General features: G+C 44.4%; 1 protein-coding gene across 3 annotated transcripts in view; it reads left to right on the top strand.

The window, feature by feature from the left end:
• Positions 1 to 9,609: 9,609 nt before the first annotated feature.
• The window catches only part of sema5a (sema domain, seven thrombospondin repeats (type 1 and type 1-like), transmembrane domain (TM) and short cytoplasmic domain, (semaphorin) 5A), a 119,638-nt gene continuing 109,627 nt past the window's right edge, over positions 9,610 to 19,620 (top strand). For all 3 annotated transcript variants that reach the window (XR_011603285.1, XR_011603284.1, XM_070985954.1), the window contains exon 1: positions 9,610 to 10,205. The gene's annotated coding sequence lies outside the window, so the exon portion shown is untranslated. The remainder of the gene's footprint in view (positions 10,206 to 19,620) is intronic.

The raw sequence follows: 19,620 nt of genomic DNA, 5'->3' as shown, positions 1-19,620 counted from the left end.
TGGATCTTTAAGCAGAATTCATCCTATTGGGTGTACCTATGTGTTTCAGGGAGGAAGAAAAAAGAAAGAATAGAGATGAGAAATGATGAATCAGATGCTAACTCTTCCAAGAGTAGTATTCAATAAATTGTGAAGTGACCCAGTCCAAAAGGATGAATGTAGCTGAACTCCTGAATGAACTTTGAACTCTGTGTGTGTATGTTTGAGAGAGAAAAAGAGAGAGAGATTGAATTATTGGTCAATCTTCAAGATAAAAATAGCAGCTTAGAAACTGAAAACTTAAGAGATGATTGGGCGAGATGAGCCCTGTCACGGGTCAGTGAAGAAAATAACCTATCGGCCGCAGAACTGCGTGTGTCGAGGGGCAGTCGGTGTTTACAAACAAACTCTTGCGCTGACTTTTTTTTGCCAAATGCATTACACCGCAGGGCCAAAGCGAAATTGTGTTTAACGATGTGATTGTGCTAGCCGAGTGTCAATCGGGCCAGCCCAGTGTCAATGGGGCTGCTGATCAACTGTCTGTATGGGCCGGTCAGACCAATATTTAAAAAGGGCCGACTGTCGGCCCAAATAGCACGTCGGCCCACCGGGCAAATGCCCTGTGCTTCGGTGTGACACAGGAAAATAAAGCAGATAAGAGTTAATTAACTGATAATGGCGCTCTATTCAAAGAGATGAAAGTCAGTGAATGGACATAAAGGCTAGGAGTGGAAGAGAAAAATGGACCTTCTCTAGATCAAAGAGAAAAGCAGATAATTTTATGCCCGATTACGTTTAACATTGGGATGGCATGAAAGCCACGAGTGCTGAGTAATCTTCACTGCAGCTGCCACAACAATGAGCGAAACCACGGAGTGTGAATTTCATCACGTCTGTTTCTATACAAATTGCACAACAAGCTTCTTGAAGAAAACACTACACCTGTCACATCGGACGCTTTGATCTCTTGATGATGACCTCTTTTATTCACTCTACGCTTCTTCCAAAACTCAGCAAAAGACAGCAGAGCAAATCGATAGCAGCAGCACCTTGAAAACAAAAGATGTATACTTTTTTTTGGGGGGGGGGGGAGTCAACTGAGCAAGAGGGCAAGAAAAACACTATTCTTCCTTGCTGTACGCGCAGCTTTTGATCAACTTTCCAGCGGGAGGAGTCGGGGGGTTTTATCGGCTTTATCCTCCTCGCTCACAGATGAGAAACAATGTGCTTTATTCCATTACACTGTAAATCCAATCTCATGCTTCACGCTCTGTAGAGGAGTAGCAGAAAGAGGCGAATGAATGAGATGGCATGGGGAAATGTTGACACAAGTCCCACAATCCCAAAGGCGACACCAGGCGGTCATTGGGGTACAGTTGAGGGATTCTGAGCAATTAACCAATCAATCAAGGGGCTGATTGGACCCCGTGTAGCTATTATGGTAATACATGTGTTGCTGAATTGAGAAGTGTGCATTTGGCTCGACAAGCACCAAAGTCAGGCTGTTTATTCGTTATTTTGCCTATTCCAACCAAGAGGTCGCACTTGGGAAATCAGTGCCATTTCTGAGGGAAAGCTTTCAAACATACAATTAAGGAATAATTGCCATTTTGCTGCTTAAAATGTAGACTTGCAGAGATAGCTTCTGCAAAGTTCCCCATAGAGGGCAATAGAGCACATTCTGATCTTATGAAAGCCAATGAAAATTCCTGAGCATGATCGGCTTGAGGATGAAAATCTCCAGAAGCCCTCTATTACTGATGTTGACTCTCTGAGACATCAGATGAACGTCTAAATTAATAATGGACTGAGAGGAAATAAATATTTAATTCTTTAAATCTGTTGCAAACAGCTTGTAATATTCTCTGATCTATATCCAGCATGATTCACACGGCCATATAATACCCTTAAAAAGCCCAGAAGCTGTACGCCTCTCGCACTCATGAGGACAAGAACGGCATTTATTCTCCTGGCATCAGTTAACAAACTGTCTCCCATATGGAGCAGTCTCCATTAGGTGCTGAACACTGCTGAGTCCTGAGGAAGCTGATGTATGACTAATTGCTGTAGAAGCTGCTCTATCTGAAAAAAAAGAGCTCAAGATCTAATATTGAATATTGCAACATAAAAGCAGATCTGTTCACTGCAAGCTGCAAAGATCATCTCACATAATAGACGCCGTCACTGACAGACGTGCTTAACTCGCCGCAGGGTTTAAACTCATCCATTCAGTGGACTGAAATGTCTTTTCTGGTTAGCCATATTTCAGAATTAGACTGTAGATAGTTACCTGCTTACATTTCACTTACAGTCTGAATTGGCTCAATTGCTCCACTACTTTGATCCAGACTGAAACATTCAACAGCTCTTAGAAAGTTTTCACTGTGATGAATACATCGCAATGTCTGAGGCACCGCTGCAGTCAAAGATAAGCGGGTCAAAAGAAAGTTATGCTTGAATTATGCGTGAAAACTACATTGGTTAAACATGAATGACACAACATGAGGTCGAATTTAACTTTAACTTTCAGACAAAAAAATGGACTCGGCGTGCCGGCCTGTCTTTTAACCCCAAGCCAAGTCTGAGCCAATATTCAATGAAAAGACGTGACAGCCCTATAATAACGTTCTTAAATTGGATTTTTGTCATCTCAAAACCACAATCACACGTGTACTCATATTGGGCTTTCCTTATTCTTTCATTATTTGATAGATAATCAGTTTTTAACCTCTTTCCTGGTGTCTTCGTCCTTGACTCCTGGCTCTCTTGCTTCGCGCCCCTCCAATCAAAGGAGTCTCGTGCCGCTCTCGCGTTCTCTCGTGCTGCATGCACTGTCGTGGGACATCGGAGCTTCGCGTTCGTAAACGTTAAATTTGCTGCGACTTTTTCAATCAATTCATTGCCGCCAACTGGGGTGGCAGCAGGGGTGGCAAGGGTTTGTTTTAGGGTGGCATTTGCCACCCTATGCCACCCTGGTAGATCCGCCCCTGCTTATATCTAAATATCTAGTGAGATGAATTGGCACATTTTCAAGGTTCCTATATGATGACTTTGATGATTCCCTGATTTTTCCTCTAGCGCCACCACAAGGTTGACATTTGTGCTTTTGAAATTTGGTGATCATCAGATTTAAATTTGCTCAATACTTTGGTATTTTGGGTATCACGAATGACTTTGTGTTTAATTCTGATTAGCATTTAGCTGATATTAGCATTTAGCTTAACAACAGCAGTGAGTTTATTTATAGATCAGCTTTCAAGAGCAGACAAATGGCTTCACAATAAAAAGAGCTTTGTTAGTTTTGAGCAAGGCGTTCAATCAAATTCTTAAATAAAAATAATAAAAAAAAAGAGCCTTTTTATAGAGATGTGAGACCTCACATAGTTCTTTAATAATGAAGTCACCAAATTAATCAGGTCTGGTAATTGGTAATAAACTCAGAGGTGGTGCTGCTGGTTTCTTAAGCAGTCCGTGTTGCCGCTCAACACGGTCACACTTCTCTGCTCCCCAGAGTATGTTTCTTTTAAAAATCTTCTTCCACCATGTCATGATGCTTTTTCAATTTCGTGCAAAAGCATGCAGTCTGGCCGGTACCATTAAACCATTATAAACTGTCGGCAGTCTCTTGTTCTCCTTTGAATTCTTGCTTTTAGAGGCACTTTACTTCACATGAGCTGTCTCCATATAGTTTGTCTGGGGTACCCTGACTGAGGTGTTCAGACATTTGCTTTCATCTTGTCCAAAGGCATGACTCAAAGATGGGAAAAGGTGAAAGTGACTCCGGGAGGTGGAGGGGAAAAAAAAGGCATGTTCAAAGCCGAAGCAAAAGAGTTTCTTTTTTGCAGAGTGGCCTAAATTTCCTGAAAACAAGCAGGTGCTCCCATCTTATAAAGCCATTTTGACGGTTCCCGTTGTACTGTGTGAAGACAGCTAGACTCTCCTGAGCTCTCTCAATCAGTAGGCAGAGCAGCTCTTAAGACAACTTCAGAGGGAAGTCTGTCTAAATATATTCTCAAGTAAATCACCACCTCAACGTACAGTTATGTCGCCTTTGATGAGTGGAAAAATAAATATCAGAAGCTACCTCCTCCACACAGCCTGGTCCAGCATTGACTTCTAACCCATAACTTGAGAGCTGCCAGCAATTGAAATTAATTAACTTGTCTAAAGTGAGGCAAAAACAATTACCCAAGCAGCCCCTTGCTTGTCAACAAAGCTCGTTTCTCATGAAAAGAATGGATAGCTTGTTGCAGTTCTTTGCAGTCGGCCTCTACAGGAGACGTGCAGAGATGATGAATGTCTGTATTTGCAATGGTTCCTTCTTCCTAATGAGTTCCTGTGCCATATTGCAGGCTCATTACAAACAGGATCTGCATTACTGAGAATGATAACACATGATAATGTGTATGATTATTATCAGTTAATGCAAGTTTTGGTTGCTGTTGTCAGCCTTGCCGGTTATTTTCCTTCCTTTAATGGGGCGGTTGATGGAAGTCAGTGTTATCTAAAGGATACAAGAATCATCAAAGACAGCAATGTGCTGCACTTACCAAGGGCATACATATTTTAATGCAAGTTAAACATTTCTTCCAAAGCTGTTCAGTTTCTTCAGTCCTGTGTAAATCCGTTTGACTAGCAAACTGTGAAAGCCCCTCAGACTTTTGACATTTTTTGTTTCCTCCGCAGACCCGAGAAGCACACATAAATCAAGGTTTCCAAAACTCTGGAGATAGAAGTGCAGCGTAGCGAGAAGACCAATCTTGATTTCCTGTGCACACCTGCTTGGAGGGCATCACAGTTCACGCAAATACGAACTCCCTCAGCGTCGGCTGGTTTGCGGATGTCGCTCCGTTTTGTGTTTGTACGTGAGAGCTAGAAAGTCAGAGACAAAGGCACAAAGCATATCATGCACACCTGAAAATGTGTGCATGGCTGTGCACCTGAATATCCATTAATGTAGTGTTTGTGCTCATAGTATTGGAGCGTATGGCATCTGTGGCCTCGTTCGAGAGGACACTGCATTGAGAGAACAGACAGCACCATACAGCGACAGGCCAGTGAAGTCACCCCGAAACACAAGATGGTGTCGAAAGAAACAAATTGCTTTTGCTGAGTTAGAAATGGGAGGATTTACTCTTGTTTCTTGAGACTGTCAGAACTGTGTTCACATACGAGGATTTTGACTCCAGATTTCATTGCTCTGAACGGACTACATTTCACCTCACCTCACCTCAGTCCCCTGTGGCCACGCAGACCAGCATGCAGTCTATTTGTCTGCCTAATCTGGGATGCAAACCTCCACCGCGTATGAAGTGGGAATGGGAAAGTGGCTGTGACAGCAGGATGATTTTCTGCAGATAAAGTTTTATTTCTATCTGATAGCATTGCCATAGTTACACAAGATCCTCTTTAGAAATACATTTTTTCAACTCCAACACACACAGTGCACGGTAGATGTTATATGGTGGTTCACATATTTTGACTGGACGTTTTTAAGTTTTTTAAATGAAATATGAATTCTTTAATTAAGTGGTATTCCCCTCCTAACTCCAGGTCTGCCTTCAGCAGATTACAATGCACAGGAGGTGCTGGTAGATTTCCCCACTGTGGCTTCTCTGGATTTTATGCGCCTTGAGGACTTACATAAGTGGCTTTATTTTTCTATCCATTTAGCCATGGGTAGCTTTTGCCTACTTTATCTTCACTTAAATTGCTTTAGGTTTCTCAAAATTACTGACTGGGAATAAAATATCTTCTTAACACGGAGGAAAATCAGCAGACTGCTCTCTTTACTATGAATGGCAAACACCGTGGCCAGCAGTCACATACATAATTGTCCTCTACAGCCTCGCCCTCTCCATTTTGACATTAATTAATCTGAAGCAATCTCCAAACTGCCCATGGGGCCGGGACCTCACGCCTCCGAACCTTCAATTCCCATGATTGAATTTCACAGAGTTCATCTCTCCAGCCCTTAACTTTGCCACTTCACTAATGGTGATCGAAAAAAAGAAGATAGTAAAAAAGAAGAAGAGTAGAAAAAAACTCTCACCATCAGCCATATTCTTTTTACTATCCATCATGAGCCATAGAGGGGAGGACAAAGACAAATACAGCCAGCCAGAATCTGGGCAGAAAGCGAGAAAGATGACCCCCCTGGACTCTGGAGCTGCATTTCATTACCTATCGCAGTCCATTCATTCACTATCTTTGGACGTACTGGGCCCCAAAAACACTCTATCATTCCTCTACAATGCATTGTAGCGGGCTGAGGTGGACTGGGCAGTCCCACAAGAAAAAGATGAGAATGGAGTAAACTTCCATTATGATGTTACAAGTTAGAACAGAGAGTACAAACTTCAGTCAGTGGAGTAGCATCACGCTCGCAACGACAGTGCTAACATGAGATGCTAAGATGTGCAGCCGGTATGACGTGTACCATGTTCATCAACTTCACTGGATGTGAGTCGTAAAACTCAGAAATGAGTTAGCATTGCTGCACATCTGGTTCCGGTGTTAGTTTTTCCTTCTAGTGATTGTATTTTGGCTTCAAAAATCCTAAAAGTGGAATTCATTTGTGAAGATCATTTTGCTGACCAATCGTCATCCATGCGGCACTCTATTTGGTCCTAAAGTATTGGACAAATGAAAGGATGAGAGGTGAACGGATCATCAAAGGTGTTAGAATTCATCCTGAAGGGAAACATGAATGTCTGCACCCAGTTTGATGGCAGTACGTCAGATAGTTATTAAGATATTTCACTTAAATCAGAAATGCTGACCTGCTGGTGTTGAGAGAGGAAAAGTCATTTGGATTCATCCTCTGGGCACCGTGAATACCTCCACCAAATGTCATGGAAATCCAATCAATGCGTGTTGAGATATTTTAGACCTGGGCCGAGCGTCAGACTGACATTGCCATGCCTCTAGTGAGAGAACAAAGATGTAAGGGGTCAGATATTATCTAGGATCTTTAGATGATAGATTAGCGACTACAGAAACATCATCCTCTTTTGCTGAGTCTGTCACCTCCAGAACTGCTGTCCCTGATGTCGCAGACATACTTCCTCTGACACTGTGACAGTTAACGGCATCATTGTCCAATCCTTCCTCCCGTGGAGCGTGGCAGTGAAAGTAGACTTTGTGGAGTTCTGGCACTACAAGGCCCTGGATGCTGCTGCTGTAGGGGCGCGGTAAGGCTGAGTAAGCCTGAGAAATCGCATGGCTTTGGCCCTGCTGCAGCGTGGGATGGCTCATTGAGTCTGCAGGTATGGAGCTCAGAGTGAGGAATGACTGCAGTCTTTCACAGCTGGCCAGCTTCTCTCTCTGTGTCACCCTTGCTGTCTTTTCATACTCTTCCTCCCTCTGCCCCCGTCTGTCCTCCTTCTTTTACCCCACAGCTCCTTCTCTCTTGGGAAATGACCCTTCCCTCTCTCTCTCACCTGTGCTCCCACCTCTCTGAGTCAGTCAGACATACGATCATACACGGGTGCGTTCATCGGAGTGCGCCCATATATCTCGACCTCCCCATGTGAAAAATGTTGCATTTATGTCTCAGTGAGTCAGTGCGTTTTGCATATCCCAGTGGATGGCTGTTTGGCTGGCTGTGTTTGCAAGGTGTGGGCTGACCTGGGGGCTTGAAACGGCAGAGAGGCTGCATGACAGATGGCCTGCTTGAGAGAGGGATTTGGGGGCTCCGCTCCGGTCAACTGAGGTTTGGCACCAAAGCAAGAGGTTGGCCTGCTGTGTGTATCTCCACCCCTTCCATCACTATGTACAGACACACATGAGCACTACAGATGCATCCATTCACAGGAAGGAAACACCACAACGAAGAGAAATGCCACTGCCACCTTTGTTCAAAAAGCTGAGAGATGGAACAGATCTGCATGCATGCCCACAAAACTACATCCTACTGAGATCTTTTACAACCAGGTGAGATATAGGAGGCTTCTTCTGAAACTGATTTTTTGTGGTTGCCTGGCAACTTGAGTCCATCTTCCTTACATCATAGCAGGAATGCTGAGTAACAAAGGTGACCACACACAAACTGGTGTTTCCAAACCACTAATTGCCCAACACTAACCTTAACCTTAAGCCAAGTGTTCGCCCTAAAGTTTAATGACTTAGGCCCACGTTATGGGGACGTGCTTTTTGTCCCCAAAAGGCAGGTTCCCATAAGGCGGTCCCCACAATATGAGTAATACACATCCACAAACACACAGGGGAGACTTGAATGCCAGTGTGGGTTTGATTCATTCCGTCTCAGGCCTCCCATCATGAACTAATGTACTCAGAGTCATCCATCACTGAGCCTGATGGCTCATTCAAAGATACCGCATTGTTTTTGACTGATGAAACTTGCTCTGTGCCGTTTAGACAGCTGACGGCTCGCTCTGAAGTTTAGCTGGAGCTCTGTGGGTTGCGCTTTTGGCTGTGAACAAGTAAAACATCTTTTGTACAAGAGAGCAAACCATGCGGAGTAAAAAGAGAGTCTGAAATTCCTGAAGCGCTGAGAGAAAGTTGTGGAGGTCACAGCACTTTCAGCGGATTAAACTATATTTGACGGCTGGTTTTCCAGCTAACATCTGACTGGAGTGCAAAGACGGTGTGCTGCATCTGACTTAGTTTATTGTTTATTTTAGTTGCTTCATTAAATTTGTCGCCGCCTTTGGCGTGCTACAGCTTCATCCAATCTGTTCTGGTGTTTTAAGAAAGCGGATCTGCTCCCTCTGTGTCTCCCTGGGCAGCATGAGAAAGGAAAAGGTTACCCACGCATTTCCCGGAGTTGCACAGAGGCCACTCGCAATGTAAATCTCAGCTTTACTCCCCCTCCCATCGTGGGTAGCTACATTTTTATTAAAATTACCTGATTTGAATTTAGATGTGGGTATACAGGAGCCGAGGCATTCACTGAGCCACGTTCCTGTTGCGTGCAGAGGCGTATTAACAGGCTGTTGTTGACTCCGCTGCGTGTCTGTCAAAAAGACAGACACACACTTGCTGTTGCAGCCCTAAAGCTGTGTACGACACTCTTTGGGCTGTTGGAGCTTGATAGAGGCTGCGTTCATTCACCGCGGGATAAATAGGTAATTGAACTGGGGATGTCACTATTAAAACACACAAAGGCACACACACCGCGCTGCCGCTCTGTCTTCTCTCTCTCACACACACAGAAACACTCATATGAGACGTATTCACTTTCTAAAAACACCAGTTTCTCCGTTGTTCGAATATGAATGGAGGGATAAACCTTTCCTCACTGCTTATTTTCTCCCTTAAAAACTCTTTGACAGCTGGATCCCAGAGCTTACGGGAAGCATCCTCCTCAGATTTGAGAATTTTGCAGGTGTAAAGACTCTGAAATTAAAGTTTTTAGATGTGTCCATCAATGATTATATGTCCAAATATAGGTTAAGACTGACAGATTATCTTGCAAACAGGCAAGTGCTGAGTGAGTGTGAGTGCTTTTCTGAGAGTGACAGTGACCTCTGACCTCCCTGGCAGAGACAGTATAGGATTTAAGTGTTGGAGCACCATCCTGCATGGAGGTAAAGATAGTCAAAATAACTCAAAGTGAACACATCTCTCGCATCCCACTTGTGGCTCAGGCGGTTGTTCCTCTCTTCCACCTGCAGGACAGCTGTGCGCCGCTGCCACGTCTCTCCCCGCTGCTGGAGCTGACGAGCAAAGTGGGGGCGCACTCCTCAGCCATCAAAACCTCCGCTCCTGAGATGCGCAGCTGTGGCTGAGAGCGGCATTGGACACATCGTCCACCTCCACTCCGCGTTTTGTGCGCAGGCTCTGGCTGTTTTAGTTGAAGGGCAGTTTTGTTTTCTTCCTTTCTTTTTTTTTTTTTTTCAGTCGCTTTTTGGCACCCCCCCTTCCCAAGAGGAGCGGAGGCACATTGTCTGTGGCGCAGCGCGACAGTGAGGTGTCCGATTACAAACCGTGCGCCGAGGAGCCACCGGCGCAGAGCGCTCCTCTGTGGGGCAGAAATAGCACACGGGGCTCCGGAGGGACGAGAGAGAGCACAGAGGAATCTCTGCAGAGAGAGAAGGAGTTTACCGAGCTCGATTTGCTGACAAGTGACACAGCAGAACTGAGGATATATCATCTTCAGCTCATCTTTTATTTTCTTTGTTTCTCCGCGCCACTCTTCTCACCGGGACAAGATACGCAGCTTCGCTCCCTACTAGATGAACGGGAGTTGGGCACCTCACTTGGTAAGCCGAAACACATTCTATTGCGCACTGTGCGGCGGATTTTAGTGTTAAGATTTGTCTTAGGCTTCAGCAGCTTCTAAACGCGATCTGTTTGTTTTCTCCTGAAAATAAATCCACGACTTTCACCGCTCGTCATTTAGCGTATTTTGCAGTCAAGTTGAACTAGGTAGACATATGTTGCAGGGAGTGGATGTGCCAGCATCCTCCGGGATCCACACATTAATGCACAAATCCAAAACCCCGTAACGTAAATAGTCAGTTTTAGAAGTTTTGCATTTTGCTTTGCGGTGTCCGACCACTTGGTGGTGCTGGCAGAGTGCAGCCATCACCTCATCCCCGAGAGCTCTCAGCAAATCTTTAGATTTTCTTCTGCAAATTCCCTTCCACTTTCAATATCTTATGAAAATTGATTAGGGTCCGGCCAGTAGTTACTGCGCTACACGTCTTCTGCATTCACTGCAGCAAGTGCATTTTGGGAGAAGCATGAAAAAATATGACAGCTCATGATTTTAACAACAGAAGAGAAGCAGCAGTCCTGAAAATGTCAGTGCCAGTCTGAAAATGCAAATTCTCACATTTCCTGGTTATTTGTGGTAATCGTTATGAGTTTAGTAACAGCAGTGTGTTACTAGTGGCTGTATCCTTGTGTAACTTTTAAAGTGTATTATCTGCTTAGTTCAGTCAGATAAATGTGCTTTAGCTGAAATGATGTCACTGTTGTGAATGCACAGAGGAGGTGAGCAGTGTGTGACCTTTCAGAGACATTGTGCGCAGTATAACGCTTAGGTTTAGCATTTAATGAAAGCGACTATGTTTCAGGTTTCCTTTATTCTGCACATCCCTTTGTTGAGGTTTTCAGACCTTCTAGCCGCACACCTCAAACTTCAGGCTTGCCACACAATGACAGAGCCTTGAGTCCTTGAAGGTTTCTCACTGAACTTTCAAAAGTCATTGTACCAGTAGAATAAGAGCTTTGTTTGAGCTTTTCCTTTACTTAAATTTCAAATTAAACTGAATCAGACAAAGGCCATCCAAACACAAGATCCCAGTCAGTGAGCGTGTTCAAGACGATTTGTCGAGTGTTGAATGGTAAAAGCTTTGTTTGGTAACGTATGTGGTTCAGGTGCTAAATGAATTCACAGCTCCTCAGTCAGCCCACAGCTCTGGCCTTGGCTATTAACTGGCCCTGCAGCAGCTGTAGATAAATACTAATCTCTAAACCTGACTGTGCTGATTAGCGTACAATTGACTGGACATAATTGTTAACTAAGTCACTTACTCGCAGTGCTTTTTCAATCTGGAAGCCAGCACCTTTTCAGACAACATGCAAATGTTTCCTCAGGTGTTGTGTGCAGAGTGTAAAGCACCGAGCAGACACTCTTTTCCATTCCATTGGTATTCAAGCAGCTCTGTGGTTGTTTTGGTCCTGCTAGCTTTGGGAACTTGAAAGCTACACTTCTGATAAAGACAGTCAGCCTCTTCTGATCTTATGGCCTCAGACCCACGAGGATGCTGTGGCTCATCCGTCCTGTCGCACTGTGCTTACCAACAGAGAAAAAGGACCCTCATCCCAGATGGTTGAATTACTTCAGACTCACAGCGTCCAGGCCTTTATTAGATGTCGGATGCTAAAGTCCCCCCAGGACAAGAGAGGAAAAAGGAGATGAAAAGGAAATACAAAACGAGAGAAACAGAGAGAGAGGGATGATGTGAAAGTGCTGAATCAAGAAATCATGTGACATGATGCCTTCTGGCAAAAGTTGGCGGTTTATTTTGCAGCTGACGTGCAAGAGAAACGGTGCATGGAGGCAAAAATAACATTAGAGTTGCGTAGTTAGTCGATGAATTGACTTCGACAGGAAATTAAACTGCATGAGTTTTGATAATCAAAGTTTTTTTTTAATCTAAAAGCTCCAAATGTTGTCGGGCTGCAGCTTCTCCAGCGTGAGCGGCGTTTTAAATCGCCGTGAACTGAATGTCTTTATTTTGCACACTGTTCATCAGACAACTATTTGCCAACTATTTTCATAATGATGAAGTCATTTTTAAGCTAGAGCATCAAGAATTTACTGGTTGTAGCTTCTCAGATGTGAATGCTTGCTGATTTTCTTGATTGTTCATACTAGTATAGTGTGATGTGCATTTTCTGACACATTACAGACCAAAAACCTTTCTGGTTAATTGGGAAAATCATGAGCAGATCAATCGATAAAGGAAATAATTAGCAGTTGCAGCCCTAGGTGACATTAACACTTGGACTCCTGCTGAGTAGAGGCGTAACAGATGCCATTAAAACCAGCCACACAGTGAAGAGCAGCATATGATTAGCATGATTGATATTTACGCTGTGTTGGGAGTTTGCCCGCGCACTGACATAGAGCACCAGCACAAACACAGCAATTAGTCCCAGCCAAGAGAATTCCACGATGAAAATGACCCCGGTGGCCTCAGCGGGCTGTGTGGTCGCCACGGAAACCCATTGAATGACAAGCCCATTGTCGTCGACCTTTGTGAGTCGGCATCCCTTCGGGGGTCGAGCCCTGTTGGGAGCGAAAGTGAAAGGCATTATCATGCACGTGTAAACTAAACAGCCATTACCCTCTGGCCCCTGGGTGCTCTTTAAGGCCCTTCGGTTACTTATTCATCCGACAACAGCAAGATGGTGCTTTGAGATAGTTTGTCCCTGTACACACAGCCTCACAAAGGATCTGGCTTTATTGGCTGTGAATTGCATGGAAGCCCCTGATTTTACAAACTCTCATCAGCGGATGATTTATTGCTCTTGTGCAAGCAAACTTGGAGACTCAAACAACAGTTGGAGTGGTGTGCTGTTCTTCCCCGCTGTGCTTTGTCCTTTCACTACCACAGACTATTTATACATCACAACCACTTTGCCATTATCTCATCCCTCCCTTGTCCTTCCTGCCGCTTCTGATTTCAAGACCGTAGACTCATCCCACTTGTAAGAAGATGCTGATTCAAAATATTTATGCTCATTGTAGTGTGCAGGCAGCAGCACACTCGGTTACATTTCTGACCTGTCTGTGCATAACAAAGAAAGTTGCCACGGTGCAAAGCAAACACTTCTTTTCAACCATCCTCACTTATGGAGTGAGATGTTGCTATGGCTACTCCCAAGGTTTCCTGCGGGGGGGGTTTGTGTGCCACATCCGTCAAAAGGCGATGAAATCACTGGCAAAATGAAAGCTTATCATCCATGCCGCTTCTGGTCTTTAAAGACCAAAGAGTCACAACAACCCCATAGCATCTGTTGTTTATCCTCACAAAAGTCTGCATGATGGCTACTTCACTGCCGTACGGATAGAGAGGAATTACATCTCTTTACAGTCAAGGTCAGCTCTGTGAGTTTTGTTGTGTAAAGAGCTGCCATCATTTCACAACACTGGCAGGAAATATTGTACTATAACGCGACAGCAGCTGGAGTGAAAACAGACACGCAGAATGGAGATTTGTGCAAAGACCTGGAAGTGATAAAAAGTGGATGTGGGCTTGCGCAGAAACACAAACAAGCACCAGATCTCTGATGGGACAGATCTTTGTTAAACAGACAGCGGCGGTAATTTCACACTGCATGCTAAACAGGAGAAACAGCGCAGTGGCAGGTGTAGGAAATAATTTGAGTTCACAGGGAAGCACAGGCGAGCGATGTGTGATCCTGGGTACGCTATTATTGCTGCTGCTGCTTGGATCCAAGAGTGAATGTCTGTGGTTTGAGTAAAACATCCAGTTTCATGTCCGCACGTCAAAGGGAATTAGCACCGCTGAAGCAGCCTTCACTCGCCAGCACTGTTACACCACATTATCTCTGTCCCTCTCTCCACTACAACCTCAAACCCCACTCAAATAGCAGAGGAATGTGTCTTTTAACCACCATGCCGGTGCAGGAAGAAGAGGGAGACTCTATTTAGGTCACGATTAAATAATCCCCAAAGCCTCTTTTTCACTGGGGATCAAGCCAAGAGGCTGTTTGAAAGGTTAAACAGAGATGGATCCAAACTTCTGTGACAACAGGAGAAGCGATTATTGTAAACTCATTTAAGTTTGGAGTTTGTTGTACTTTGCTCGCGCGCTCGTGTCAGGCGCCAGAGAGGAGGCAGCCGAAGACGGCGGAGAGCGCGTGACGAGGTGTAATGAGTCAGGGGGAGAAGAGGGCGAAGAGAAAATGAGAGATCGAGGAAAGAAAAGAGCGAAGAGGCTTTGCTGGTCTTTGTTTATTGACTGATTGAGCGCCACGGGGCCATTTGAAGGGTGAAATGAGTCATGAGTTGTCACCAAACACACACAGAGAAACACTCTTTTTTCCCTCTCTGGGCCGTCACCCAGCTGTATTTGTCTGGAAGATGAATGACTTTGAAGCATGAATGAGGGGATCATTTGATAGCGGCCCTCAGCTCGTATATTTCTTCTTTATAGGAGCTTCTCTTTCTTTTGGGCTGCAGCTCGAGGTGAGAGCAAAAACTGGACTGCCTCCTGTGAGACTTTGACTCTCGTCGCTAAGTATAGTCACAGCTAAATTAGCAGCCTGCACCTATTACTAAAGCAGGTGCGTGGGTACGCGCTTTGTGTACTTGTTTGTGTGTCATGTCATGTTGTGTTTACCATATGTTTTTCACCTCAGCAGGAGGTGATGTAGCTAAAGCCTTTCATGGGTTTGAGTTTTTCGCTCCTCATGGGACATCCGCTTCTTATCTTTATAGAGCATATCATTATACGATAAGAAGCTGTTTTGATGTGATGCGTTTAGAGCTATCTGAGCTTCCATCTATCGCACCGCTGCAAACAGCCAGAGAGGCTCTAATTTGATCAGTGAGAGGATATAAATACAGAAAATCCTTTAATCTTCTGCAAATGAAAACATTTATCTCTACTTTGAAATCATTACGAAGGGCTAATCAGAGCAGTATCCTCGAAGAAAGAAAAATATTCAAGTTTCAGAGAGGATGCTTCCCTCTGCAGATGAATGAGGAATTACAGGGCGTGCTATATTCTTTTCATCCGACCTTATATGAAAGTTTGCGATAGCATCTGAAAGATAAGGAGTGGAGCTACTTGTAGTTTGGCCACGCAGGAAAAATGGGAACGGAAGAGAGATACAGAGGGAGATTAGAGGAGAGATATAAAGAGAGAAAAGGGAGATTGGATGGCGCAGATGGAGGTGAAAAGATAAGAACTTCAGTTTCCCAGACAATGAGAGGAGGCGCTTACTTTTTGAGTGCATGAAAAGGGCAAAAGGAAAGGGATGAGGAATTACGTGAGGATAGAGGAGGTGATGGAAGGACTGACGAGCAGACAGGCAGGCCGAGCAGGTTGGAGGGAAACTGTTAAATATACAAGGGGGAGTTTCTCTCCAGAGGAGGCAGTCTAGCCGGTCCCCAGATGCATCTGTCTGCTGGATTCATCTGTCAGTGCTAGAGGTCCTCAGAGAGGGACAGACAGAGAGAGACAGGCAGGACGGGACAAGACAAGAAAGACAGAAGTAGGCAGCAAGAGAAGGAAGAGACGCAGGAGGCGAACTGACAGAAAAGAGAGAAACAAGATGAAGACAGAGGCAATAAAAGCAAAGACGCACTTTCCACGAGGGGATGAAGAGGACAGGTCCCAGAATTTCGTCTCAAAATCTTCACTCATTAAAATCTCTCCCCAAACACTCCTCTTCGTCAGCACGTTACAGTCCAAAACTGTTGGCGTGCTCGCCTGAGTCGCTCTCAGTTAATATCTGCATTCTTTTGCCCTGAGCTTCGCCTCTCAGGCTGCATACAGGGCTGGAACGCAACTAAGCACATTTAAAATTTGAAATACACATTGTATGATTTAAATACCTTTTACTCCACTACATTCATTTCACAGATAGCTATTAATAAAACTTTCTACATTAAGATTTTTACATGACGAGATGTTGGAATATGGTGTAATATTAAAGCTCAAACAAGTAGTTCCTAATTTCCCCTGACGGAAGAGGCTAGTTCAGGCTCCTTCCACCAGACAGATATTTTCCATCCAAGTGTCTCAGATGGTTTCACTTAAATAATTGGTGTAGGCACAAAGAGGTGGAATCATCCAATATTCCACGGAAAAAGCAAATATTAGAGAACAGTCCAGAAAATGAATACAAAATTGTATCATCGAATTGTATCAACTCATAAAATGACTAACATAACTGTAATAAGATGGTAAAGTAGCCACCTCTTGACCAGCTACAGCAGTAAAATGCTACTCATGCATCGCTGCATCAGTGTTAATGTAACTACTTTTACTAAAACATCTGTGCTTTTACTTTTTTGAATGCAGGACTTTTACTTGTGATAGAGTATTTTCCATCCATCCATCCATCTTCTATGCCGCTTATCCCTTTCGGGGTTGCAGGGGGGGCTGGAGCCTATCTCGGCTGTCAGTGGGCAGGAGGCGGGGTACATCCTGGACCGGTCGCCAGCCGATCGCACCAATCACAAATCACCAATTACAGACACCAATCAACCTAATGAGCATGTTTTTGGTCTGTGGGAGGAAGTCGGAGTGCCCAGGGAGAACCCACGCATGCACAGGAAGAACATGCAAACTTCACATAGAAAGGCCCAACCTGGGAATCGAACCTGCGACCTTCTTGCTGTGAGGCACACGCACTACCTGCTGCACCACCGTGCAGCCCTAGAGTATTTTCACATTGTTGTATTGGTACCTTTTATAAAGGATCCGAGAGCTTCCTCCACTGCTGCGGTGACCACCTTTACTGCAGGAGGCTGTTGAGAGGAAGACTGCAGGCAGACTGAACATCAATGAGAAAGCGCGAAGGTTATTACATTATTTTTCAGACAGTATGAATCTGTCTTTATCAAGCAAGCTAAATGTGATTTTAAGCAGGGTTAAGACCTTAATAATACAGCAATTTACTTAGTATTTAATTGAAGGACCTCTGACTTCATTATGTGTGAGAAACCGAACCAAAGGCTTGAAATCAAGGCGAAGTAAAAAGTGGAGTCAGAAAACACAGTCGTGTGGTGCTGGTGGTGGAGTACTCCTTCACACACACCTACCGTATTGTTTTCCAAAACCTTGCCCGTAAACGCCACACACACACACACACACACACACACTCCAGACATGCGTCTCTCATGAGTCATGTCCTTTACTAGTCTGCGCAGGGCATGAATGTGAATGTGTTGTCTACCCCACTGTAGACACAACGCTGCCTCAGTTCTGAAGGTGAAACCACACGGAGGATGTGTGGTCTGATCAAAACCACCAGCAGTGAATAACAAGCCACTTATTATTCCTTCTGAATAACATTTCATTCTTCCTTGAATAAACCATCAGGAAGAATGAGCCCTCAGTTAGAAACCTGGCTGCCTGGCCGTATGCCGACCGTGAACACCTTATTTTGTTGATCGCACACTTGTAGCACGCTAAGCTGACTTGACTTTGATTTTTTTAAGGTCCTTGCACAAAAGGAAGTGGTCATTTGGAGTTGAATACTATTGTAGAGGAGTGGGAGTTTGGTCTCAAGGGATATTTTTGCTATGGAACATTAAGTCTATTAAAAGTCTAGCCAGGTACTGGGCTTCAGCAATAAGGATATCAGTCGCTGTAAAAGACAGTGGGGTAATTCTAGAGGCATTGCCGGGAGTGTCCTTCTTTCCATACACAGTGTTGGTTGGCTAATACAGTGGTCTGATTATGCTCTTCATGAAACAAGAGAATGTTTCTATTCTCCTACTCTGGCTCTATTGTGTTACCGAATTCCCCCGAGAAGTGAGTTGCGTTCAAGAGTTGCTGACTCTCTGCCTGAGCTTCTTCTGCCATGCTGGGACTGAAGTGGATTGTTTAAAGATTCTCAGAGATAAGATGCGTTTGTACCCTCCTCTGTCTGGCATACAAAAGAGAGAAGACTCAAGCGCAAATAAACACCTAGAAACACACACCGGAGCAGCATCATGTAATGTAGACCAAGCGGGAACCTCCGGGGCTGAAAAATGAAGCCATCGCGGAGATGCTGTTGAATGGCCACTTGAGACTGGCTCCCAAGTTGAGATTAAATCCCATAGATCCCTGTATGAAAACGTCCAAACTTGACAGCAGAAATAAACATGTTTACTGGTGTCTGGTACATAAACAGTTTTGGTGTCTAAAGCTAATTTTTATTATATTAAGGCTTAAAGTTATAGCTTCACAACAGCTCTTCACAAACCTATTGGTGACATCATAGAGGCAAGGCCCATAGTTTTATACAGTCTGTGGCTCAGACAGAGGTTCTCAGAGAAAGAGGTGCTTAGATAGAAAGATGATACCAGCAAATAATTGCACAAGAATAAGCAAACCAGAGCAAAAACAACATATGTAGAATATTAATAGTTCTGCTGTTTGTTCCATATGCAGCTCTGCTCTCAGGTGCACAGCCTCTGGAGGGTCAGCAGGGTTACTGAAAGGAAAGGCTCTGCTTTCACTTTCTCACAGACCCCATTAGTTGACCTCAGACCAGACCTGACCCCAACCCTGACCCCGAATTCACCACTGCCCTTTGAAAGAGACATACCGGTAGGTGTGCAAGATAGATGCACAGTTACATGAAAACACGCGTTCTCTCGCCGCTTCGCAGCAGGGGACAAGAGAAGAAAAGACAATTTTCTTAATGAGGATAAGCCGAGATCAGCTGAGTCAAATCATTATAAATGAAGGATAAAATGGATTTTGTTGCAGGAAACCTTCACAGTTGTTTTTCACTTAAGCTGTTGCAGAACTCTTAAGACAGGCTCAGCAAGGGAGGAACTCCTACGCAAAGGATAAATTTCCTCTGGACTTGCCCTACCACAACACTTTGTTGCAGTGCTCTTGTTGTCATTAAAAATAGACCTCTGCCCTTCTGAAGCAAGGGCCCCGTAGCATCCTGATCTATTTTGTGCTCCACGCTGTTCCCCAAAGGCTTTCTGGGTAGAAAAGTACTCCCTTCACTGCAGCAGTTAAGGGCAAAAGGGGATTCTCTCCTGCAGGGTCGACGTCTTTTTATTGACTTTAGAAAAGCACACAAAAAAGGAGTTATATCGCACAGTGCGATGAGGAAACTGTTGCCATCAAGCTGCTGATGTTCAGGAGGTAATTGTGCGAGTAAATATAGTTCAGTTTTTTCCTTCTTTTTAATGCCTCTGCTGCTGTTACAAAACTGGAAATTTGCAGCCAGAGATCTACAAACCACTCTGGATGGTGAAAGAAAAAAAGAAAAAGGGGATGTTTTTGTTCCTCCTATTCCTCAACCCCATTACAGCTCCCACCCAGCCCCTCACTCTGCACTGAAAACCATAATATTAATACAATACTTTATTCATCCCCAGAGGGAAATCATCCTCCTCTGATACAGGGAGGTCAGAGCGCAGGGTCAGCTGGATCTAGGAGGGATGCAGTAACT

The sequence above is a fragment of the Chaetodon trifascialis genome, chromosome 18 (genome assembly GCF_039877785.1).
Source record: "Chaetodon trifascialis isolate fChaTrf1 chromosome 18, fChaTrf1.hap1, whole genome shotgun sequence".
Classification (NCBI taxonomy): domain Eukaryota; kingdom Metazoa; phylum Chordata; class Actinopteri; order Chaetodontiformes; family Chaetodontidae; genus Chaetodon; species Chaetodon trifascialis.
Note: the sequence above shows the minus strand (reverse complement) of the source record. Positions and strands in the feature narration are given on the sequence as shown.